The 27464-nt window shown below is 39.9% G+C and overlaps 1 protein-coding gene and 1 long non-coding RNA gene across 8 annotated transcripts in view; one reads left to right on the plus strand and one right to left on the minus strand.

The window, feature by feature from the left end:
- Window positions 1–26976, minus strand: part of LOC122806463 (plasma membrane calcium-transporting ATPase 1-like) — a 1798374-nt gene extending 1771398 nt beyond the window's left edge. For 4 of the 7 annotated variants that reach the window (XM_044076926.1, XM_044076924.1, XM_044076925.1 and 1 more), the window contains exon 1: window positions 26394–26970. The gene's annotated coding sequence lies outside the window, so the exon portion shown is untranslated. Of the gene's footprint in view, window positions 1–26393 lie in introns of all 7 variants that reach the window. The other 3 variants (XM_044076928.1, XM_044076927.1, XM_044076929.1) reach the window with 2 other exon arrangements.
- Window positions 26977–27138: 162 nt separating this feature from the next.
- Window positions 27139–27464, plus strand: part of LOC122806465 — a 156875-nt gene continuing 156549 nt past the window's right edge. Inside the window, exon 1 of the long non-coding RNA XR_006365510.1 lies at window positions 27139–27224. This is a non-coding gene — a long non-coding RNA (uncharacterized LOC122806465). The remainder of the gene's footprint in view (window positions 27225–27464) is intronic.

A 27464-nucleotide genomic window follows, 5' to 3' on the forward strand; every position in this document is an offset into this window, starting at 1 on the left:
GCACTTTGATTGTGTTCTGGTGCAGGTGTTTGTGTTAATGTAATGGGTTTACACCAAGTCTTACTGCATGATATACAGTAGTTAAAAGATTTACATGCCCAAATCTTGATATGGCCTCTAGTTTTCTTTCTTCCATGTATTTTCTCAAGAAGTTCTGCATTACTTGTATAGCTGCTGTCATTTTCCAAGGGATTACTACAAACTGTATAAATGTTTCTATTTCCACTACATTTCTTAGTTTATCTCTAGCATGGTTGATGCTTTGCCTGTGCCCACTGTTGGATGTTCCAATGTACTTGGCTCAGTCTTCCGATTTCAGTTTCTCTGTGGAGGGCATTAACTCGAGTGGTTGTGGACCTATTTTTCCTTCCTTTTACTGCATTATTGTTTACTGAAATTTCTGCTTTTTACTTTATGTCTGGTTGGGTCTTTCATCGTCGTTTCATATTGCATTGCCTCTTGCTCTGGTTTTGTGCTACTGCTATTTATTTGGTTGCTCTTTTTTTGGGCAATCCATCCTCCAAGTCTTGATTAGGTCTTGTCTGAGTAAGGATGTTTAAGTTTTTTTTCTGTGCCTTGTAAATTCTTCCTATGAAAGTATTTTTTGTTATTGCGGTTTGTATTTTTTTATGATAACTGGTACTTTGTCTTGTTTTCTCTTTCTGCTGTTTAGTTTTTTGTTTGCAGTTTTCTACTGCTTCGGTTTTCTTCAACACTGAGTTGTTGAAACAATCATTTCAACGCACGGCTCTATTCAGTAAAATTATCCTTTACTTGTTACAACTGGCTAGGAGATTAAGTGATGCTTTTTTTTTCACCTACCACAGCATTTTACTGCATGGTACAGTTATTTATGCTTTATGAATGTTTGCTCAAATTGAATGGCCAGTGATCTCTAAACGGTGCTCTCTCTCCCCTCTACCAAACAATTGTAGTTTTCTCCCTGCAGTATACAATACATTTCCTTGTTTTATTTTACTCTAGTGGGGGCACAAAAAGATTATACATACACAATCACAAAAAATAGTGAACTACTTTATGATACAGCAATCAGGCTGACTGAAGCTCAGTAGCGTGTATTCTTGATGCTAAATATAATTTTCACACAGACTAAAGCACTGCACTAAACCATATTCAGGTTAGGAAAAAACAAACAAACATTCAATGAGTGAAGTCTGTTGCATTATTAAGCTTAGCAAAACTGCATCTGCTTGTAGATCCTTACAGTAGTGCAGATGACAGGACATATTAACTAAAATATGCTTTCACCATAACCTTTTGCTATACTTACATCTTGCATCATTTAGAACAGTTATTTGCAATTGTAACTCAGTTCTATAACAGACGAGGGATAAGCCTGAAACGTGTCATTTGTATGACACTACACTTTCCTGTTAAAATACAATTAAAATAAATAAAAAATCCTAATGTAAAGTAAACCCTACATCTATTGCGGACAGAATGTCTGATATTAGTACAGATAATGCAAAATTTACAATGAAGTCTGGAAACCTACACAACACAGATTCACAAGTAAAGCAAAAGTTAGGGATGTGCTTGCGAGATTTATTTCACCATTTTACACTGCCACTTTTTTTTTTTTTTTTTTTTTTTACTTCTGATACCCAGCCAATCATGCTCTCCTTTCACCTTATAATATAAAAGCTTGCTACAATAATGGAAACTTAATACATGCCCTTTTGTTAAATACTACCTCCTACTAAATAGAGAATGGTGGTTAATGGTTTTCTTGAGAAATGACCAAGTGAAATGTATCAAGATAAATATTACTACTGACAGCTCATGAGGACCTTCCTGCTTACTGGAGAGGGCTAGTGACTGGCATGGACGAAAGTAAAGAATAACCTGGAGATCAACCAGATGCCCGATCCTGTGAATCTTGTGTTTTTTTACTACACAAAACTGCATTTTAGCATGTTATTACTAATCTTCCTAGCTGCAGCTAAGAGTGGCAGATTAACAGAGTAGTACAGTTCAGGGGGAAGAGAGGCTCATACTAACACTGAGGCATAGGGTGGGACATCACAGGGGCTCTTTCTGTGCTCTTCTCATCTAGAGAGTGTAGAATCTGGACGTCACAGTTTCAAATATCAGTGAAACAGCTGGCGGAACTAAAGTGAATGTCAGGAGACTGCAACTAGGCTTTCAAAAATCAAACTATATACTACAAATGGCACCATACTTCACTAAAGACATCTGCTGACAAATAACGCAAGCAGATATAGCAACAGGAGGAGTAAATACTGTAAACAGTCTGCCTGCAGGTGGGGTTAGTTTTTCTCCCTCAAAAAGAGAAAGACAGGCTCTGGCACCTACAAATGTTAAAATGGATATCACAGAATTAGCACACAAATGTGCATATGTGCAACCCACTTCTAGGCAAGGCAGCTACCCCCCTCCCCAAAATAACCTTCATCCAAGATGAAATTAACATCTGTCGTCTGATTTCTGGAATGTCGACAAAGTCTCTTTTGATATAGTTTTACTTCACAAGCAGTGGCACATTTCTACATTCTGCCATGATGTACAATAATGTACATGTCCAAATGAAATACTACCTTCTTATAAATTCACAAAAGAAAAACCTAAATCTCCAAACCAGCCACATATATTTATCAGTGTGTTTTGCAGGAGGCACACACTTCTTTTTTTCTCTCTCCTTACCACCAAATACGCAAGTCCAAGACTGCACAGCGGTGGGGCAAGGAGAAACTCTAAAATGTACAATAGTGCTTCAGAAACCATGGTCCTCTCCAAGAGAAAGTAACAGTCTCAACTGGTTGAAGTCTCAACTGGTTGCGGTCAGACAATTTCAACTCAAGCAATTGGTCCTTTATTATCTGTAAGCAAATTCAGCAAGTCATTATCCATTTACAAAGACAACAGGTCATGTGACTTGGTAGGGTAGCCTGTGGTTCATGCTGCTTTAAACACACACAAAAAAGCACATAATGGCAAAAATGCTACAGTCTGCACTGAAACACAGAGAGAGAAGTTACACAAGACTAAAACATAGATATTTCTAACGGAGAGGAAGACAACAAGTATTTTTACAGCTTAAAGACAAGCACTCTTTTTAACTAATAACCACCCTTTTAGAAGGAGAAAGAAAACAGTGGAAGTCTCATGTAAGCTATAAAGAATATTTCACAGAAAAAAATATGGAGGATTGAGCAGCCATCCTGAGGCAGTGGTACAGCCATCACATGATGGATGATGGTTCTGCCACTGCCCAAGGATGGATACTCAATCCCTGAAGTTCAAGGAAATAAAGTGACTGAATATGGAATTCGTATAAAAGGCACAGGCAAAAAAAAAAAAAAAACACAGGAAAAGCTGCAGTTCAAAAAACAGGTAGGAGGACCTTATCTGCCAAGTCTCTATCTTACTGTTAACTACAATGGACACTTCCTAATTCATGCCCTGCAGTTTCCCATTAACAGCCAAAGCCCAGATTCCTTTAGAAGTGCACTGCATGGTACCCAGTAACTTTGTTCAACCCATCCTATCCATGGGCAACATTTCTGAACTAATGGAACATTTCCCTCTTACACAAGTTACATGCAGAAGGGAAACTGGTCCATCGTTAGACCCTGCCTCACATCTCCAACTCTAACACATTTTACCCATACTTATCACCCAGGACTCCCAGTGCTACTATTTAATCTCTAACCAAGATTTACTCCTTGAGAATGAATCACAAAATCAGTTTTCTGTGCCCCTCCCCTATTTTCCTTTACCGCTTCAATTGTCTGTAACAGCTCTAATCTCACTCTGACAAAATAAATGTGAAACACCACATCATGAACAATACTGAGCATTGTGCCCTACACATCTAAGTTCACAGGGGAGGATTCCAGGACGACAGCTGCACAAATCATGAGACAGAAGGAATACTGTGGTCAGAAAGATCGAAACGTGCCACTTTAATGCCCTACAGAAGAGCACTAAAATTTCAAAGCAGAACTGGAAATATGAGTGAAGTAAACACAAAAGCAGTAGGACATTTGGCCCTGTACTTTAACTACCCTACCTATACCTAAAAGGCTGGGGCCTAAGATTTCATTGCCATTCCCACACAGAAGGACAGGTATGACATACAAGAGCCTTACGGTCTGCACTGTCCATGCCAAACAGGAACATTTATGATAATGTGGTATCCTTTCAATGCTGCACACTTAAAATTTCATGACAGAAATCATAGACACTGAGCTCTGGAAAATCAGAACCACAGATTTTAATGTTGCCCAACCGTTAGGGTTTCAAACTTGCTTGGCTATTTTGGCAAGCATACTCACTTTATCGCAGTGTCATTTTTTCAGGCAATTCTTTACTTCAGCACTACTGTACTTTAGACATGTCCATGTGATATGAGAATATTTTTAAATTACTGCATGTGCCAGAAGCTACAGCAAGTTGTAAATGCAGACCGGGTAATACAATTACCCATGTTTGCTTTCCATGCCACAAGCATCAACTCCCCCTTCGGTCTCATTTCATACATGGGGCCAGGGTGTAACATCATCTGTGACCATCACCTGCAGCCAACGTTCACAGTACCACGCGGCCTCCACATAATATGGAAAACTAAATTAGCATAGTAGTAGCTTAATGTTCCTTTACACATGCACATTTTTGCTGGTTTCTTTCATTGATAAGACAAAATGACGGCCAAATAAATCAAAGCCAAAACTGTCTGCATGCTCATGTGTGCATTCATGAGGGAGTTCGCTCTTGTGACTGCAGTTAAAAGGACTTTTGGCAATAGAAAAGGATATTAACATTTTTAAGACACGTTTTCAAAAGACATTTTCTATACAGTGTTTGTGAAAACTAAAAAATAGTAGCATCACAGAAGTCCATGCAAGCTGGATGTATGCAGAACAAGATTTCCATTCAAATTAAAATGGTTTTCAACTTTACACAGCTTTATTTGATCCGCGGTGGTGGTGCTGCAGTAGCGTTGTCGCCTCACAGTAAGACGCTGTCCGGTTCGATTCTCAGCTACAGCGTCTTCTGCATGGAGACATGCGTGAATGGACGTACCTTCGTTGAAGGTTGTGCGTCAGGGCTGACAACGTGGCACATAAAAATCAACTGCCAATCATTAGCAGACCGGAGTTCCACTGTGGCAACCCCTAACCAGGAAAAGCCGAAAGACACATACATACACAGCTTTATTTGTCACCAAAGTTTGATCACAAAGTAGCATACACAGCACCCTCGTTTAGGCAATTGCACATTTTATCATTTTTACAGTGATTAACACTTCTACATTCTGAAAAAAATCTATGGGGAAAATTCTGACTTCTGTAATACTTGCTCTGGTTCTACAGCTAGGGCCGGGGTAGATTTAAATGTGTATACTTGCTCTGGTTCTACAGCTAGGGCCGAGGTAGATTTAAATGCGTATACTTGCTCTGGTTCTACAGCTAGGGCAGGGGTAGATTTAAATGCGTTTTATTTATGGTTTTCCTTTACTTTTCATTTCATAATTTTAGTTTCATTTTAACATTTTGCTGATCTCATTCTCAAAGCTTATCTGCTTGTTTATACAGTAATACAAATTTTCAGTGTGATGCAATGTAGTCTGCAAAATTTGCAACATCATCTCAAAATTGGGTAGGAGTAAAATATGTTGTCATTTAGGTGCTCTACATGAAATTATCAGGTAAAAGACCTTAAGCAAAGGCCTTTTAAAGAATTGATAATGCATCTGATCCAGTGTTTTGAGAGTTAAGTACCTCATCCAAATTTTAGTACTCTAAAGTGCTGCTTCTTAACATTTTGCTCATCCTGCATCCTGTAACCACAGGCACACACACACACACACACACACACACACACACACACACACACACACACACACACACACACACACACACACACACACACACACACACACCTCACTCACTTCCACTCCACTCTTGTGACTGCTAATGATATAAAACACCATCCTGACATCATCTGGTGTGGCAAAATGACTTCCTATTCTGCTACTCCCATTATACAAAGCCAAGGAGCTAGTGAATATAGAACCTTTTTAGACTAGCCCCTTGAAAGATGTGCTTTTAAGAACTATGCCCTGCATATCAAGCACAGATTGGGGGGAGCAGCTGTAGATAAGATCTGACAGGCAGGGGTGGTCTTGAACATAAGTGAACTAGACAATCTCCTTGGACGCCTTGCTTGCCATTCTTGCAGGGGCACTCTTTCCCAGCTTATTTTTTAAGCAATGTTTCTTTGCTCTAAAAAAATAAAGTGCCTCTAAAATTAGGGAGAATGCAGTGTTGGGTGATCTTACAATCTCATTCATTCACTAAATGGTCTGAAGTCACATGAGTACAACCCAGTGCTCAAATGAAGGCATGAAGGCACTCCTAAAAAAGTTATTTTTCTTCACACACACACACACACACACACACACACACACACACACACACACACACACACACACACACACACACACACACACACACACTACTTGTACATAAAAACAAAGATGGCAACTCTGATGTAGACGTTATGTTCTGGTTGTTGAGGCACTTCAAATCCCGTACGTTTTGGCATGATGTGATGGGAAGATACTTCAAGACTAACAGGTCATGCAGAACTTTTGAGAAGCTACGGACTGTATCAGCCAGCCTTACAGTCAAAGAATGGATTCACCGAGGAAACTAGCCACTCACACTGTTTTCCTCTCTATCCCAAGTACTGAACTGAGTACTATGCCACTCTCAGTGTCTAGGTATCATCCAGGATCCTTCCATCCCAAACAGGGCCAGCCTTGCTTCGAGGAGTAGTATGGTGAGTTAGTGTTACCATTATTTTAAAATAAGGCTGGCAGTGATCAACCACATAGTTTGATAGTATTTTGACTGTGTGGACAGCTGAAATGATAGGAACAGCATGGTGATGAGAAGTACTTTTACTATACTGCTGGCGGTGATCAACCAAATATTTTGGCTTTATGATTTACGTGGCACAACTTGGATCAGCATAACTTAATTTGTGCCAACTTGTTTACATGGTCTGTGGAGGTGAATTACTACAAATCAAATCAGACAAAGCACTCAATTAGGAGACAAACTCGGAAATAAATCAGGGACACTTGAAATATTAGTACTAACTTGATTCACATTTTCATACTGTCAATCTAATACATCTTTGAAGAGAAAACTAACAAGAAGTAGAGAAGTATAATTCATCACCTTTGGAAAAAGCCACCATTTTAGGAAAAACTAAGAACACAGCTAAAATGCTGAGTCAAAAGTCAGGGACATTTGTGAGGTACACCATCAGACATTGCGGCTATAACTGCTGGGTGGGGTGAGGTTGGAGTCTGCTGGATGAAAGTAACTGATCCTCCTGTCATTTGCTCATTTTAAAATAACTTTTGCCTTAGTAGGACTAGAGTGGATTTGTGAGAACCAAGACAACTACTTAACTGGACAGCCGATATGTACAAATAGACCAGGCATAATTACTGTAGTATCTTTGAAGGGAAGTGCTACCTACCTGCTGCTGTCTTCTTATTTTGTTTTTGCAGAACTAAATGTGATTAGGTGAGGCATTTCATGTGGGGCAACTGTTTGGAAACAAGTTGAAATGCATTGTCATCCTGTTTTATACAATCTTACGTTTGAATTGTACATGGACGTGGCTACAAGTGCTTAATGGGGGTTATCTGGATTAAAGTAACTGACCCGGGTCTACTTCAAAACATTGAAATCTTATAACATTGAAACTCAAAACACTTGAGTCCATAACACCGAAAACCCAAAATAACAAAATCTCAGAACACTGAAAGTTTGCATCATAAGATTGAAAACTACAACGCAAATATAAAGAACACCCCGCCAACACCAAACTAGTAAACACAATTTTTACTGTCCCCACACCCCCCATAAATTAAATATACCAACTCCAAGATCGCACTACAGTGGAACAAAGTAAACTTCCTAACTTCTGCATCAGGATCATCATACAGAATGTAAACCTGTCTAAATCACTTACCTGTATGGCCTAAAAACATGTACAGATTGGCAAAATAAACACTTTTTCCCTTATTCACTTCTCAGACGACTAACAACTTCCATGAAAGCAATATGTTAACATATTATATTACGTTATATGTTAATATGTTAACATTCTGTATGCTGATCATGCTACAGTCGGGTTAGGAATTTTTTTTCCACTGTAGTGCGACCTAGGAGTTGGTATGGGGGGGGTTTGCAGGGGGGCTAGTCCCACTGCAAAAACATAGTAAAAAGTGTTTCTTACTTTGGTGTTGTTATAGGTGGAAGGGATGTTATTTACATGTGCGTTGTAGTTTTGTATGTTATGGTGCAAACTTTGTGTTCTGAGTTTTTGTTGTTTTGGGTTTTCAATGTAATGGTCTCAAGGTTTTGAATTTCAATGTTATGAAGTAGACCCACTGACCCTGTTGTCACTTGCTTATTTAACACATCCCTCAAAAAATAGAGGGTAAATGCATCACTGAACACCCAGACCTTCAGAGCTCTAGAGGGGTGCAAGCCCCCACAAACCAAAGCTGTACGAGTGGATCTCGACATAGGCTTTGTAATCACTTCTGCCATGTATCCCACATAGTCTAAAAACCAGCCCTGCTAATGGTGTATACAGAAGGTCTCTATACTTGTGTGGGTGGCTGAGATGGTGTCATTATTTCTTTAACATTCCTCCCAAAAGTCAGAAGTCACCATTTCTTGTGTTGGGCTACAGACATTGTAATCAATATTTCTTTAACTTTCCTCAAACTTCAGTCACTATAGCTTGCACAAGAGCAAATGTACTTTTTCTAGAAGTAATAAGTTGTAAAAATTACCGTAATCTTTTTCCTCGCAATCAAGCATCTGGTGCATTTACAGGTGGACCATCTTTTGGGGAAGAGTGAATAATCATGCTATTTTTGTCTTTTCAGTTTTGTCCCAGTCTGGCATCAGAAGGTGGCCGTCTTTTGGGGAAGGGGATGAGGAAGTGTCAGCTTGAAATACGACTGTAGGCATTTATGCCTCAATTTTAATCCCAATTTAACACCAAAGGATAATACATAGAAAGTGAGTACCAATTTTGAGATGGGTGGGGTGCAGGTACAATTCTGAGATGTATATATCCTCACAATCATCTGTTTTCCCAAGTTTATTGTGAAGTTGATTAGTCAGCTTTGTTCATTAAAGCTTAGCTACAACCTATTCCTTCCTTGAATCAAAAAATAATTTAATTTCTTTTTCATACACATGATTTCTCTTCAGGCCATCGCTGGATCAAAAAAATTAAGAAAAAAGTTCTAAAATGCACCTCAGAGCATTTACAACCCTGTAACTTCTGAGTGCCTAGCAGCCCTCTGCTTAACGTAGCTACTTCAGTGTAGTTTTGGTCAGTTAGGATGTGCCACAAGGAAGAATGAGACTGAATTTCATTCTGTAATCATGTCTTTTGTTCATGCAGTCACTGGATGAAAATGTCTAAAAAATGCTAACATGCACGTTAGAACATCTAGAAGCATCATGGTTTAATATGGTTATTCCCACTGCAGTTACTACAGTATAGTCTTGACTAGCTAGGATGTGCTGACAGGATGCAAGACAAAATATATATATATATATATATATATATATATATATATATATATATATATATATATATATATATATATATATATATATATATATATATACACATATATATATATACATATATATATATATATATATATATATATATATATATATATATATATATATAGATATATATATAAATAAATAAATAAATCAAAAAGCGAGTATGGCTAAATTTGATTATACATGTATTTTGGTTTTGATCAGGCAATCACTGAATGGAGAGAGAGAGAAAGAAAAAAAACAAAGTTGTTTAAAATGGATCTCAGGACATCTAGATATAGCTTCAGATGGTCTTGAGGCTCTCAGACCCCCAGGCTTAATGCGGTTGTATTCCTCCACCATTGTCAGCAAGTGCAGTTTTGTCAAGACACAGCACGTTAAATGAATTATTTTATTTTTTCCTGCAATTAAAGAAACTGTGCGAAAAAAAGAGGGGTATAAAAAGTAATCTGCAGTGTGTGAATAGGCTAGAATGGAATGGGCAGTGGGGGTGATATGCCATGGAGCCTTTCTACCTAGGGCACCAGTTTACCCAAGACTGGCCCTGCTGGTCCAGACAGTAGAGACGCCAACAATGTACCATTTTGTTCCACATGAAAAACTTGTCTTACTTATTAGAAGGGATTACAGGACAGGGCTGGGTAGACTAGCCTATTCCAATATACTGCAAGTACTATAGATATACTCTAGGCAGACTCCTTCAAAAAGCCCGAATAGCAAACTTTATCATTATGCAGCATAGCTTCATAACAGATATTGTGTATGAAATACTCCAGTCACGTCTGCAATCACATCATCCAAGGTCCAACAGAGATTTAAGTTAAATTATTCTACAAGATGAGATTATAGCAGTATCATAAAATCATGCTTAAATATAGTTATTGGCCTACAACACAGCAGCAAGAACAGATCTTTACCTTCATTTGGTAAAGCCACCAAAACTGCAAGTTTCCGTTATTCAGTTGTCAGTCATGTGGTAAGAAATTTAAAAAAAAAAAACACATCATAACCAAACAAGAGACCATTTTATCATTATTCTGGCTCCAGACTTCTTGTGATCTTTCACCAATACTGGAGGATTTTACCCTTCATATCTGACAGTTGCCAGCATGCAATTCACACCATCCTTTTAGGAATATTCTTTAAAAAAAGATGACCTTTAATGACAATAACTTCCTTCACACCATCCTTTTAGGAATATTCTTTAAAAAAAGATGACCTTTAATGACAATAACTTCCTTCAAACTACAGGAGACACTTGCTGCAAACTGCTCAGATCCCACAACAATCTTGTAATTCTAGTTGACCATTTACAACTAACCAGCATAAACACTGTATTATCAGTTCCGGAGCAGCACTTTTGCAACACACACGACCACTTTAAACCTACAGTGCTCTCCACTCTATCCCAAACATAGAATTTCACACATTTCTGGCACCACAACATTCTCTGAATTGGAATATATAGCCAAGAAAGCAGTAACACTGATAGGTTACCAGTTTGTTATTTCTGTAACAATATAACTTTGTATATTCTGATGAAAATTATATAATTTTATTTATTTATTTGTTTTGTCTCTCGTGATGCCCAATAAACAATGAGTTAAGCACTGGGCCAAAGATGCTTTTGAAGGCATCTGGTGCATTTTGTTTTCAAAGACAAGAAACTGTTCCTTCTCAACCTACCTTCTTTGCAGCTTCACTGTGGCAATCATCTTCATCTAATAACTGCTACCCTCAATGCAGGTTCAGTGACAGGACACAGCTTTGCAATGGATGACATGACGATATGCAGAAGGCTGGACAGCCTATGTTTCCAAGGGACAAGATGGAACTGTTTGGATCCAGAGTCTGCTGCTCAGAAGGAGAAGCTAGAAATGATGTGGGAATTGTGGTGAGAGGCTTCAAAAGGCAGTCAGGGATATCAGAATTAGTGACAGACTCATGTCAGTCACACTTCAGTATAATGATGGGCTGCAGTTATGAATGCTGCACTATGCCCCACAGCAGAGATGTGATAGTGAGGAAGGGTGCGCATTCATACAGCAGTTGCAGGACCTAGGAGATAATGCAGGACAACATGAATTGGTGTAGATAACGGGTGATGAAAAATATCATGACAGAACAGTAGCCAACATGCAACTCAGGTAGACTTTCTCCTAGGAAGGAAAGGGCGCTGGGGTAGAATCAGTGACTGCAAAGTCATCACCAGTGAAACAGTTGGCATACAGTATAAACCACTGATTGGCGCAATCAATGGTCAGAGAATGCTCTAAGGTCACAGACCAGGCTGACGACCTGGAAATTGACTGGAGAGAAATTTCAACAGTTCAAGGAATTACTCAGGGCACTAGCACCCAGGAAGAGGAGGAAACAGGAGTTGAATAATGACAGTGCCTCATAGCAGCATGTGCGAGGACTGCAGAAAAGACGTGTGGCCAAGCAAGTACAGAAATAAAGTACAGAAGAAAAGCTGGTTGTGGAACGCAGGTCCACGATCTCATTAAAAGGAGTGCAGGAAGAAGTGGGAGACAGAAAAGAGACCAGGCTAGGAAGGAATACTGTTTAGCTAAGAAAGGAGTTGCAATAGCAAAGAAAAGGGCATTGGAGGCACTCTACCAGCTTCTGGAATGTGACTGAGAAGTTGGCACAAACTATATCAGGTTGCAAGGCAAAGACAGAAGACAAACACCCTTCATAAGAGATGCCTTCAAAAACCTGCTCACTAATCCAAAAGACAAAGCAGATGGAAGGAGTACTTCCAGTAGGTTCTGAATGAAGAAAACCCCATAAAAGCTGTACTACCCCAAACACAGCCTATAATGACATATAAAGAGGAGCCCATCCTAGTAGTAAGAATAGCACCAAGGAAAAAGTCAGGAAACAGCAGTCTTAGATGGAGGTCACTGCAGATATGACAAGGAGACTGGGAGAGATGAGGAGAAAAGGCTCCTGAGGGTGCTCACAGCAGTGTGGAGAAAAAGGAGGATCCTAGATGACTGGAGAATATGCACCCTCATGCCAGTGTACAAGAACAAAGAGGACATCCACAACTGTAGGCAATACAGAGGTATCAAACTCCAGTCATACTGCACGAGTTCTGGAAAGGATGACCGACAAGCGGATACACAGTAGTAGAAACTAAGATGGGAAGTGAGCAGTTCGGATTCTTATCAGGATGCACACAACTGACCAGAGGTCTGCAGGGAGGGAGAGTTTAGAAGTTAGAGATTGAGAAAGAGTCCAAATGGGCATTCCTAGACTTGGAGAAAGCATATGACAAGGTCCCAGGCAAGCGGAGTTGGCACTACTGTGGTGGTTCAAAGTCCCAGAAACATGGACAGAATTAGTGCTGGACATGGACCCAATGACTGAAGTACTAAACAGTGTTGGGTCTCACAGAGGGTTCCCAGTGGGAGTGGGTGCACATCAGGGTTCAGCTCTGCGCCCACTGCTGCTCATACTGGTGACAGACTACATTAGCAAACAAGTTGGAGGGGACAGATCAACAATTTTGTTAGTGGTGGGCCAAAATAAAAAAAATCCTCATCAGTCCGTGGAGAATATAAGCAATACCATTTACAACCCCAGAGCAATTGCTAAAGGTCCAGCTTTTTTTATACCTTAACAATGACCTTAAAGGCATCATTTATCATCATCATACATATAGCACTTTAAACTTAATTTAGGAAGGGTGAATTAACAGGAGTGTTCATGTCCACGACTTTTAAAACTGAATCCTCCGTTACTGTCTCGCTCTATAGTAATTCTGCTTGTGTCAACAGGAAGCCAGTTCAGACATTTAAAGAACGTAACAGTTTTAAACTTCACCATCCTACAGAAAAATGTCTTGCTTCTTCAAGAATAGGCTGTGCTCTACGACTCTGCTCTTATTACAAGTAAACTACAAAAATACTCTACAAGAGCTACCTATTTCCCCCCTCTCCCAAAAGAAACCCTTTGAATCTTTTCCAGAGAACATTGTCTATTAAAGAAATAGGCCACTTTTCTATTTACACCATTTATTTCGGGTTTTTCCAGTTAATGGTCACCACAGCAGAAAAAACGGTCTGCAGAACAATTGGCAGTGAAGTTTCACAGTATCAAGATGCCGGCCCGGCGCCCAACTTTCCACTGAAGACACACACACACACACACACACACACACACACACACCTACAGCCAATTTAGAGTCTCCAATCTACCTGCAACATTGTCTTTGGGATGTGGGAGGAAACTGGAGCACATGGAGGAAACCCACACAACTGCAGAAGGACATGCAAACTCCGCACACACAGAGTTATAAATTTACAAACACCTTTGCACACATTTACCATCACTTTCTATACTTAGACACAGTGTAAAACAAACACACACAAGTAATTTAATTCATCAGCAGGAAGAGCAAATACAAGAAGGCACAACTTCTTCACTTCGTACAAAAAAAGCAAGGATAGCTCAGTGAAGAACTTTAGCAAGGAAAAAGCTCCATTTGGATGTTTTGGAGCTATGAAGTTCTGACCTGTACTACCAAATAGCTAACTTTCCCCTTAGCACAGCATACTGCTTAATGTTTTTTCCAATCAAAATAAAGCCCAGGATTCCAGAGGTCTTTATTAAACAGACAATTTGCCAAATGCATAAGCACTAGGTGACGTTATGACAACTTACAACAGTCATGACTTGTATACTTGGGCATGTCTAAGGATGTGGGTTTCCACTGGCTAGAATTTAACAAAACCATGACTGGCATTTCCATACAGATTAGACAATAGGGTTGGTCCAGTCTGTGAACATATACAAGTGGTGTTTCTACATAGTAAAGGATATCATGAAACTCATGAGAGTGCTTTAAAAAAAAAAAAAAAAAAAAACGTTTGTGCATATATATTTTGCATATAAAAAATAATATACACACATATATACACACTGTACTCAATGCAAACTTTTCTGAAAATGTTACCCACTCCCATCTACAAGATACAAAATTTTATTACAATGTACAACGTTCATATCGTTTGCTTCTAGGGAGCTGACACAAAGGCAAGAATACTGACCAGCTATCTAGGGGGCTGACACAAAGGCTGGCCGGCTATCTAAGGGACTCATTATAAAACTATTATGCAATTGAAAATCTGGCCTGCTTTTGCAGGACTTTCATGATTACTAACTCACCATACTTTTGAAAATCAAGCTAGCTCATATCCCAAATTTTTCGGAAGTGTAAAGAATACAGTGCCAGGAATATTACTGCAATTCAGAGCCTTCTTCCAAAAATCAATGGCGTTAACAGAATCCCACTATTAAAATGTGACATTCATAAATCTTGCAATTACATCTTCTGATTGCGTTTTAAGAACAATAAGAGGCTGGCGTGGAGCCTGGGAGGTCTAAAAGCATTAAGCCTAATGAGACTACTCAAACCTCACTTATTAAATGGGATATGCAAACAATTTCAGTAGTACTTTTTGTAGTCTAGTTTTATTAAGACCAATATGCGGTTCAGCCAGCAGCTGGTGTTGATACGGGGGGGGGGGGGGGGGGGCTAAAAGCAACTAGTCTAATCTGCCATGTTATCCCACATTTTTCAGGTAAGGCATTCCTGTTGCCCTCCAGGGGTGAGGGTGGAGTAGCCAAGATTTGATCCAGAATGTGAAAAGTAAATACATCATGGCATAGTGATTCATGCAGATGCTTCTCTAGGGGATTTCTTAGAAAGGCCTGACAATTTTGAAAAGGTGTTTAGCTATCCTCCTTTTCAGTTTGTTGACAGCTTCTGATGTAGAAGGCTTTGCATGATCTGCATTACACCCTGTATACCACACCTTCACTGTCAGTGTTCCAAGGTGGAACTTTCTGATATTTTTCCAGAGGTGAGGCACAAGAATTGAACTTCATCACTTGCTGACAGACCGTACTCGTTAAGGGAGGTCCTCAGTGGTAGGTGCCCTTTAGTCCTGATCCAGAGTCTGCCTTACTGCTCTATGAAATCCCTTCTTGAAGGGGAGCTCGGGACTAGTCCAAGTTGCCTATTGTCATCTAGGATGACCCAGTTACTGTGGATGGCAGTTCAATATGTATGCAGTCTTATTTCTACTCCTGTCCTCAGACTTGGGGGAAAGTAGGCCTCCCTTCAGTTCTCTCATAAGTCGGTCTACTGGATCAAGAAGTGATGGGGCCTCACTTTAAGTTCCTCAGTTTGTTGTACAAAAGAGATGCCATACAAACAGTTCTCTCAACAACTAAGGCATAATAACTTTTATAAAAAAAAACTGCTCAACACAACTGATCAAGAATATACCTCATCCAAAATCCACCCCCACATACCAATTAAATGCTTTCCAGTCCCCCATGCCCTTACAAGGGTGACATCCACCAAACACATCCATCAGTGGGAAAATCACCAGAATCAGCACTCCATCACCTTGCATGTGATACTGCCACGTCTATCAGTCAATGTGAGACTCTAAAAATGAATAAACCATGTTATGTTCAGGAAGCCAGAACACAAATGGTCAATCACATGTACAGAAAGCACAAATGAAATACAAAAGCTAATTCAGCAAGCATGGTTTACGACAGACATGGCTTAACATAACTGCTTCTAATTAAAAGCTTTCGCATGACAAACTGCAACAATTAAAAAGTGGCTTCTTTTCTTGCTTCCATGTACAAGTAAGGAAAATGCAGGGCTCGACAGAAAGGTGTTGTGTAGCCATACAAGCCAATCACAAGTCTGTCACAATGCCGAGATGCACTTAACTACACTTCTACTACACAACCCCCTATACAGTTCCATTATGTCACTTTTGTTTTGAGTGCTGCTGTGGATTTTCATTGGATTTCATGATGTTATGTAGTGAAGTATTAGATGAAACCCTGTTTCCGTTCTTTAACAGGAAAGGCTGCAGTCCTGTGTTGTGAAGCTAGCCACAATTCACAGAAAAAAAAAGTTTTGTCTGAAAAAGAGAGCAAGCTCCCCTTGAACAGCTGTACGCCAGTCTCTACTGCACTGCACTCCCCCATCCACACTTCTGAAAAAAAAATCTCACATTGACTAGGATTCTCATCCATCCACTTTCTTTCAGCATCATATTTAACGAGGAAGAGAGATTGAGACAATAAGGCAGAACCAGGACTTTGTATCTTGGCCGAGTAATCAGATGCACTGACCACAAAATGACTGCAGCACGTGCACTGTAAATCTGTAACATTTAATTATGTTCTTTAATCGGGGTAATGGACTGATTTTTACCTGAGCAACGTCAGCAGGTGCCCAGGGCACACAATATAGTACGTATATATTTCAGAATATCTGTTAGCCTAGTCGAGGCACAGACAGACAGATTCACACAGAGATCGCGGTGGTGGCATAGTTGTGCTGATTTCAGTTGGGACATACCTCTGTGACCGCTCACTGCCTTTAGACAGAAGTAATAAAAGTAACACAACGACCCCACGTTACACTAGGATATTCTACACAATGGATTAGCACCTTTTGTTGCCTTGGTGAGTAGATACTGTAGAATGGTGCCGAATTCTGGGTGCAGGTACAGTGGCTGATTTAGACTGTGTAGGTAACTAACATTAAGTCTGGAGAAACTGCCTCTATCGTTACCTGCACAGTAGCTACAACGGCATACAGTTTAGAACCTACAATGTTCTTTATGTTACAAATGTGTAACAGATGTATACTTACATTTTGTGTACAAAAATACATACGAAAGAACATACATTCATGTACAACATATGCAGGAGGATATATTTGTATACCTAGATGTGTTTTCTGCACACTGTTGTATGCATTACCTACACTGACTAACAAAAGCGTATACATATATACCCAGATTTTTTATTTCTGGGCAAAGGTTATAAAGGCATAACACAGTGGTGGTTCTACAGGAATACAAGTGCACCCTCATGTGCCATACCATTGAATAAAAAATTAGACTGAGGTCAGCTCATTACCTGCAACTGTACGAGTGTAAATTATGCATTACACATTTGCTTTCTCTCGTTTAACAAGTACCACTTTTAGTTACGATTTGCTAATTGATTAAAAGTCAAGTGCTTCATCTCAAGTTTTTTTTTTTTTAATCTTTAACTGTACAGCATTAAAACATGTTTGTTTACTTGTGTACTGTCTGTGATGAAAATGTTCCGCTAAATAAGCATCCTCAAATCAAATAAATACAATGTTGGAATGTTTTAGATGAGATATAAAAATAAATTAGTTTTAAGAATGAATTCTCTTACCAATAAAAAGAGGCTTACATTTCCAAAACATCTGAATACAAAATTATTTATTTAAGACCGTGCAAGATGAAAGTCCAGACATGGTGCAATTCAAAAAGAAAAAATGGTGACAACCACATGGCAGACCCAGTCCTCACAAGGTAACCACATTTGGGGCAGTTTGTCAATGTCCAGGGACACCTTAGCTTTGATCCACAGTTCTGTACATCACTGTTCTCACCTTTTGTCAAATGACATCAGACCTCTGAAAAAATCAATCAGCGATCTGTTTGTAACTCAAAGATATTTTTACATCTCTTCTGATCAACCTCCCATCTCAAATGGTTTACAGATTGCATAAAATGTTAGCACTTATGAACCATTTATCTTGTTTATCCTACAAACGTTTTTGAATACGCATTATGCTGCTACCATTTCACCTGAGCTCCAATATTTCACAAATCAGGACTCATCCCACTGCCAGATCCACAATTTTGGTAAAGAATCTCTATCCCAGCCATCATCTCAGAGGGAACCAGAAAGGCCACCTGTAGACTTCCAAGCAACGGTAGCACGAGAAACTGTGTGCGCTACATAGCAAAGTTTGCTAACTACATAAATCATGTTTTTAAAGCCTTGTATGTGCCCTTCTAAACAATCTTTTCAAGTTAGGAGGCCATGGTGGTCTTATTCTTGATATTGTAACCATGGTAATTTGAACCTTACTGTACGTATACATACTCACTATTTATTCTGAAAATTATGCACATTTCTGAGCAAGGATCACAGAGAAGGTCAGCTGACCAGTCCAACTACTTTAACAAAGGACTAAATAACAGACAAGGTCAGCTGACCAGTCCAACTACTTTAACAAAGGACTAAATAACAGACAAGGTTTTGCTGCCTTGTAACACGATAAGGAAAACAGAACAGTGGTACCACCAAGGAATTGTCACATTTATAACCCCAGACTGTATGTGCACTATACCTTCGAATGTCTCCTAACTTCCATACATCCTGCCCATCTGGACAACAGCAATCCCATCATATCTCCCTTTTGCTCCTGTACTTTATGCAAGTCGGCACACCACCCAGCAATGCCAAGGCTAAAAAATAAAATATTTGCATCAAATGTTTAATTTTTCAGCCTTGACAGTGGTGCAGCAGATAAAGTCCTAACACTTCCATTAGTAAGGAGGATGAGCATGTCTATCTGGGGTGGGGGTGGGGCACGCTGATGTTTTGCCTGTGGAGCTATGGCGTCCGCCACAGCTGAGAGAGGAAGACATCAGCCTTGGAGAACAACAGGAGGTACCACCACTTTAGAGGCCCATTGTGGGATGTGCATAGGCTATGCCTCACTGTATACCCAACCTAATGGCTTTGTGTGCAGATGGGGAAGGGATTCAGGCCTAGTGAACAAATACTATCACTCTAGGGTAAGAGCACCACTTCCAGAAGCTCGACTTTCACCTGCGTGCCAAGCATATGTAAATCACCAAATGTGGAGCACTCAGGCATGGAGGAATAAAGGAGTGAACAGAACAGGAGGGAGGCTTGATAGTCAGGGATGACAAAAAAAAAAAAACATTTTTAGGTAATCCAAGACACAGCACACATTAAAGTAACTTAGAAACCATTGACGGGTTACTCTGGTAAAAATACCACACATTTCAAACTTTGTCACCCTTTTACTAAATCGTATAAAACCACTGATGAGCGATGCTAGGATTATTTTCTTACGCACTGGCTATGCACACACATGCACTTCAACTAAGTTTCAGGCAAGACTCAGGATAGTGGTTATCACCCCCTCCCACTATGGCAAATGACATGGGACATTCACTATCAGTACTGGAACATTAATACCAAGAACAAGTGTACCACATACGTCTCCTGTTAATCCATTTTAATGCTGCCAGGAATTGGGTAAAAAAAAAAAAAAGAATGGCTTGAAATGCACCACTTCTGCTAATGCAAAAGAATCAATATGCCAATGTCAACTAAAAACACATATGCAAAAAGGGGGTGGGGTTAAGCCCCTTGAATCTTTCACATGATCACACAACCTCAGGGTGGGTGGACAATACATTCTCACTCCAAATGTTAAAAAATATAGGACATCATGTACTGGCAATGTTTGACAAAATGGCACTCAAGAAATTCCATGATTAAATGACACCCGATGAAAACTACCAAAGAAACTACATACTCTTTAGTTGTATAACATTCCACAACTAGTGGAAATCTGACCAAATTACTTGGTGATGAATTTTCCAGAATTTTATTCAAAACAGGGGCAGCAATCCTCCTTTCAGGACAGATCACAAAACTACAACTACATGATGCAGAGTAGTTAAGAGTTACTAACTGCTAATGTCCAATTGCTGTTGTAGGTTTAGGCTGCTGGAGACACGTTACAGAGCTATCTTTAAAGCAGGTGTTATACACAAGTTTCTTATGAGATACAGCTACATTCTGAGGATCTGAAAGATTATGTTTGTGCAATAAACACTATGCAGTTTGACATGCTCTCATAAAACATGCAACTACATCATTCCAGTGCCATGCTTTTTATGCTGCTATATTAATACTCTGTGAAAAGATGGTACACTGGAGAAAAATACTTCAAGGCAGAGCCCAAACTAATTATCGTGTTTTCAAATTTCTGATTTAGAAAGACAATTTCAAAAATGAGTTTGTTGCTATAACAGCAGTTAGGGTTACACCACCTCATTAATCACTTCCTCCTTAAAATGTTAGGCTGACCAGCAAGGCCAAACTGTCTCCTTGCTCACTCCCACACTTCACCTCAACAGATTCTACTGCATCCTCTACCTCCGCAGCTCCAATCTTCCAAGGAGGCTGGCCTTTCGAATTTCCTCCTTACGTATTACTCAATCAGGATGGACAAGTGTAACTTAGTCCAGAGGATGGACTGCTAACCATAGAACTGGTATGCAGCCATGAACCCTCCCCTCCCACAATGGCAAAAACAGACTGAACAAATCAAACATTATTTCTCACTCATTCTACTTGTACCAAAGCTTTAAGAGCCCTGCTCTGACTCATTCAAATCCAGGATGCACACAGTACATACTTTACCCTCCCCCCCAGTTATTTTACAAGTGGGCCTGCTCCAAAACATTGTTGCTTCACAATCAGCCCCCCCCCCCAACTATCACCACACACACAAGCCTCAAACTAGGTGCATGTTTTTAAAGATAAAAATTTTAGTACTACCTCCAAAAAGCTAAGACACTTTTAATCACTTATACCTAAAAAGCTTTAAACTGCAACCTTTACTACTTGCATCCATTAAGGAAAGCTGCCTAGATGTGTTGCCGAGCTGCACAGCTCAGTTCAACACAGCATTTTGTGACTTGGAAACAATTTGTGTAGGATTCTGGCACATTTATGTTTTCCCTCCGCAGATTCTGCGGAAAGCTGTCTTGCTACATCCTTATTTTCCCCATGCAAAGGGGCCCCATGTTTGGGAAGGTCACCAAACAGTATTTGGCAACAAAGTGTCCGCTTCCTTCTGTCAGTGGTGTGCTGATGCATTTCCACTTTAATAGGTTGGATGAAAGTAACAAAAATGTGTTAGCATAAACAGCAATGATCAACCAGGGCCTTCAACCATTACTATGCAGAGGGACTTCATCAGTAAGTAGAAAGCCTGCCCCGCTTTACCCCTCATTTGTTTCAAGTTTTGTGATTGTTAAAATGGTACAACAAAGTATTATGCAAGAAGACACTTCTAAAGTTATATTTTATAATCTTTGTGATCACGTTCAGTCAAATGAAATTTACTTATTAGCTGTACCACATTTACAAACACAATGCAACCATTTCCACTTTTGTAATCTTACTGTACATCTTCCTTTCTCCTCATCTTAGATGAGATGAAAGTACAGTAGAGTCGATTATCTGAACATCAATTATCAGAAATGTCAATCAGAACCAGCCTTCCAAAGTCTCAATATGTAAACATTGTATGTATTTGCTCGAGCATGTTTTTTGAGCTTGTAGCCAGCTCTTGTGTGAACAACATTCTTTATTTTCCATTGGAATCGCTGAATTGTTGAAGTGTATTCCTGCATGCAGGGGAAAAAAAAAATTTAGATGTTATTTACCTGGTTCAGTTATATATCTGATTATCTGAACAATCAGATTATCCAAACTACCCTAGGTCCCAATTAGTTTAGATAATAGAGCCTCAAAAATAAAATGTAACTGTTGTCTTCCATTTCTGCAGATCTCACCCCCCCCCCCCACACCCACTACTGATACTTTATAACACACTGCAGAAATCTTGTGGCTGAGAGTCTTGGATTCATTTTCCCTTGGTCAACTCCTTCACCCTCACTAACAACTAGCTTAAAAGTGAATGTGACCTGCAAGGTTACCAAAGCAACCTACAAACTTTCCCAAATTGCATTGCACCATCTCAGTTTGTTGTGACTACAGCCATGTGAACCTACACCCTTCCTTTGAAGGGATCCATGATGCTCCACACACAGGAATGCACCATGTCTCCTTCTTGCCAACAGCTGACCCTGTGCTTTTGGGGCACTTCTCCGCATTTATTGGCTGAAAAATCTCAGTATTAATTTTTCCGTTTACATGGGCATTTACACTTGAAACTCTAAATCCAACAGTTTCCTTCTGCAGGATTTAAGACTGCTGGCAACAAGTTCATTATTCCCTTTTATTTATTTAAATTGCAGTGTTGTAAGTCATTACTTATAGCATTTCTTGTCTGCAGACCTTTTAGGAATTATACATGGGCAGAGAACAGGAGGCACTGCGACAATCCCATTGCTGGGTGTGGTTTAGCTGAGTAAGCAGTACAGCACAGGAGAACTCAAGCTCAGAATAACAGTTTTCTTTCCCCTGAACTGTACTCATTTCAAACAGGTGGTGGTGCCAACTGGCAACCTGCTTGTGACCGTTAAGAGCAGGCTGAATCAGGTAAAATAAAATTATGGGGCTTACAGAAAAGTCTATTTTTCTTGCTTTCTAAAAACTGAATTAAAATAAACATTCCAAAAGAACCAAAACAGCATGCGCCACAAACTAGCATCCGTACATTTTGCCATGGGACATCACACAGCTGGGTCACTGATACTACAATATCCTACATCAGAATGTACAGCTGTAGAGCATCCTACACTTGGGTCATTGGTACCAGTACTACAGTACCCAGCAAACAGCGTAGTGATTTTCAACCTTGTATATGTACACTTTATTTACATTTGGGTACATGTAAACATAGCATATAAAAAAAAAATAAACGGTCCATGGTTTCACCCAACTCATCCTGCACAAATCTTTTATAAGCTCCAAGGCTACATTTTACATTACTGAACTTAAAATCATTACACAACGGCTGTTCACACTTAACTGAAGAAACTGTGTTCCTTCAAAGTGCCACAAATTTCCAAAACTACTGACAAAACATAATAGAGTGAGAAATGAAAAAGCTTCATTTCAACCATGTCATGCTGAAATGTAATAACTAAACCTAGATAGTACAAAACATAATTCAGATTACTGGAGTGGTAATGTCTTGCTACCCAATCGTCTGCGGTACAAACAAGATTGTTGCTACTAATGTGGATCCCCACCTCTTGCAGCTGACCTATGCCTTAGCTATGCTGTAACATCTGCAAAATGATTTTGTGTGTGTGTGTGTGTGTGTGTGTGTGTGTGTGTGTGTGTGTGTGTGTGTGTGTGCGTTTAAACCTGTAACCTCTGCACTGGTATGCAAGCATTGCAATGCTTTTACTTATACCCCCACCCAGCTATAACAAAGCCTCAACAAATGTGTGACTGGATTCCTTGCATGACCTTGAAGAAGCAAGTATAACCTTCAATATGCTGCATTCACTACATCTAGTCAGCAGCACTCCCAATAAACACACATACACTAAAGATGTATGTATACCAATACCAGTAAATAAGAGTGTGTACTACGGTTTAGACAATGCATTTTATAGACTAGAATCTTTTCTTGCCCAACCAAGTCCAGCGATCTTTACAACACAAGGGCATATCCTTACCATACTCTCAATTATGGGTGGAAAAAAATTCTAATTAAAAGGCACAACATTTAATCCCTTGCTAAAACCACATCTGTCATAGATGCCTGACTGACTTAAATGACATCACCCAACCGCACACACTATGCATTCACTGTTCCAAATCTGTTACCAGCACTACAGCTGCAACATTCAGATGAAGGATCTCATTCACCCCCTACCCCCCCCCCCCCAAAAAAAAAAAACAGAAACAAACAAAAAAAATTTAGTGTTCTGCAGACATACACATTTCTTAACAAGTATCATTTTCCAACTAGCCACAGTGGGGGTGTAAGAAAATATCCCACAAGAAACACTTAAGCACATTTGTTACCACAGTCTGCCTGAAAATATTTACACACCAGATTTAATTGGTGTGCAGAGCTGTTATAACTAGCACAGAGTATATTAACCCATACAACACACGTGTCTACCATCTGCAAATGACAGTGGTAACAAAGAGTGCAACTAACCCATAGTAGCCAGATACTGCAGTGCACACAAGAACCAAGATTCTGTGGAAGAACATCATTCCAATACTGAAACCACTCAATGCAGTAAGGACTTTTACAGAGGTGGAGTCTAAAGCATGTCTAGACTCGCACAAGTCATGCATTCAAGTACAGTCTGGACCCCTTATCCAGACTTGCCATAGGATGAACTCAGCAGAATGAGCAAGAGGAATTACAGCTAGGGGATTCCCACAACGAATACCAACAGTTTCACTGTAAACTAAAAGGGAATCCTTTACTAAGCAGCTATACTTTGGTGAACTTGACACGTGCTAAAACAGAAAATGTCAAATGAGGATGTTGTCATCTTACGTTCTGAACTATCACCAGGTACTATCCTGCTGCACTTTACTTGTACATAAAGCATCATCATCCGCCGATACCCCTCCTACCTGTTCGGTTACATTTCACAGTTCCCAAATCAAAAATCCAGGTAGCCCTAACTACTTCCCTAAAGTGAAACGCTAAACATTACAGGCTACTTCTCTGTTACTCATTTAGCTCTGTCGGTTGATGAAGCCATCCCAGAACCTCCGCAGCTGAACTGGTTTCCAAATTACTACCCACCTTCGGCTAAAGAAAGGACGTCCGCTCCAGCATGTACGTAGCCTTCACTCAATAAACAAATACACATAAAAGCACACATGCACAGTACTGGGGAAAAACTGCAACCGAGGGTGCAACACTTGGCACGCGCTTGACCCAAAGGTTAAAAGGGCAAGGAAAAGCATTCCATCCTTTTTCCTTTCGAAAGGCATTCTGGTAAAGCAACATAAAAAGAATATTGCTAATTCCTCAGATTATGATGAGGTGACAAAATTACGTAAACTCTACTACTAAAATGCCCTGTTCAGACCACAACAAGCCCAAGCCAGCGTAGTGTTGATGCGTTTTAAAGACGATCATAAACCAGTTGTTGGGTGAAGCAGCATTACCAAATCCAACCGCGCCCAATTCCAACCTGATCACACTCACGTGTATGTTTATGTATATATTTAGATATTTTTTTCTCTCTCTCGCTCTATAAAGCAACGTCCCACGGCATTCCTTAATTTTTTATTGGCATCAAGTACTCTGGTGCACCTTTACATCTTACCAAAATATATGTATATATGTAGCAGTTAAGGAACGAATAAAAAAATACAACAGTAACACGATGCCTTCTGCACAAAAATGCAATGCATACAAGGTGGGAGTTCGGGGATTTGTACTAGACGGACTCTCCCTACCCCTTGCATCTCACATGCAATACTGAAAAGAAAAAAAAATATCTTGGTATGTGCATGTGCGTTAATATTAATATATACCATAGCATGCAGCTTGATTTTCACTTCCCCATCTCAAACGGCCATGTTTTCAGAAGGAACATCTGCACAGCAAAGTAGACCATTATTAGTAAAGTCACACACAGCCCTGCTACTCTGTCTGGAAAACCTCAATGAAGTAAGTGGTCACTGGGGAGGAAGGTGACAACCATTTCCTGAAGATAGGATATGCAACTGGTTTTCTACTGGTACGAGGCTGCAATTCCATCTTCTAATCCCATTTGTTAGACTGATGATAAAGAAAAGCAATCACACTAACAAAAAGTGCAGCCCCGAAAGACCCCGCATTACGGAATTTAACTTATTACAATGTACTACTATGGCTGGTGTGGCTCCATAACCTCCCTCTCTATCTCCGATTGACTCTCAGTGATTTAAAATGTCTGGGTTGCAGAGTCAGGGAGTTCGTTACTGGCTCATTGTAGTAAAGGCGAAGTACACACACCTGTAGCAAATCCTACATTAAACACTTCTACTAGCAGTTGGCATCGAGTGAATCCTTTGATTACAAGTTACTTCCACTTAGAAATGGCAAAACCCAACATGAAATGCATGCAAAGGATGTGAACTTACAAACTTTTTTCTGTCCTTAGCAGATCTCCCAAGCGAGGCTTCAGAAATCACGGTGCAGCTCCAGCCTTCCTGACACCTAGCAGGCAACGCTACGCCGACACACCATGGCTGTTAATCCCAGGATACTGCGGCGCGAGAGCAAGGAAAGGGAACTCCCTCAATTAAATTTCCAATACTAATTATAGCCCCTACCAGCGGTTCGATTCTCCTTTACAGACTGCTTTCATCCTGCACGTCGACGTACACTACTGCTATTCAGTGAACGGTATTGTATACCAAAGAAAGCAACTGTGTATCCCAACTCCTTCTTCCTCCCTACTCACAAACTGGACAAAGTTTGTTTTTCCAAATCGGACGTCAGCTAAAGTACGAGTTAATCTTAGTGTTAGTATGCCTCGAGTCTTCTTTTTGTTGCCGTTACTTTGGATTTAATTCACTTTCTGACTTCTTACTTCTCCTCCTCACCATCAGCAGAAAAAAAACATGAAGTCCCAAAAATAAATTTTACAGCGTGAGGGGATTGGAAAAAGCGTTACAACACTTTCCAGCCAAAGCACATGCTGCAATCAGTCCACTCTCCACCTCCTCCTCTTCAGAGCCCTGGCTTACAACAGCCTTCAAAGGGACTGCCTCGGTGTTGATAGAGAGAGAGCGCTAGAGAGCCTGAAAATCCACTCCCACCGTTAATGAAAAATAGGGGTGTGCTTGTTCCAGCTCGTTGCAAGCTTCCTAGAAGTCAAGGGTGCGGGGAGGAGAAGCCAAAAAAAAAAGCAAACATGACAACTTGCTGCTTATTTCATTCGTACGGCTGCAAGAAAGCAACAGTATGCGGTACTTATTTTGCATTTTTAACTATACATTAAAGGTAGTGTTGAGGGCTGCACAGAGAGTTAACTCAAATCATACAAGAAATAATGAAAAAATAAACAGTTAAGTATGGCTCCCAGCTTAAATTAACGACAAAGAGAGATCATATCTGAGTAGGCTCCTGGGAACTAATAAGGGTGGTGCGTGGGAGGGCGGCTTTTTCATTCTACAGCAATTCAGGGCTTTTGCTCCCTATTTATTTAT

The sequence above is a fragment of the Protopterus annectens genome, chromosome 7.part0 (assembly GCF_019279795.1).
Source record: "Protopterus annectens isolate FY-2018-M chromosome 7.part0, PAN1.0, whole genome shotgun sequence".
Taxonomy (NCBI): domain Eukaryota; kingdom Metazoa; phylum Chordata; order Ceratodontiformes; family Protopteridae; genus Protopterus; species Protopterus annectens.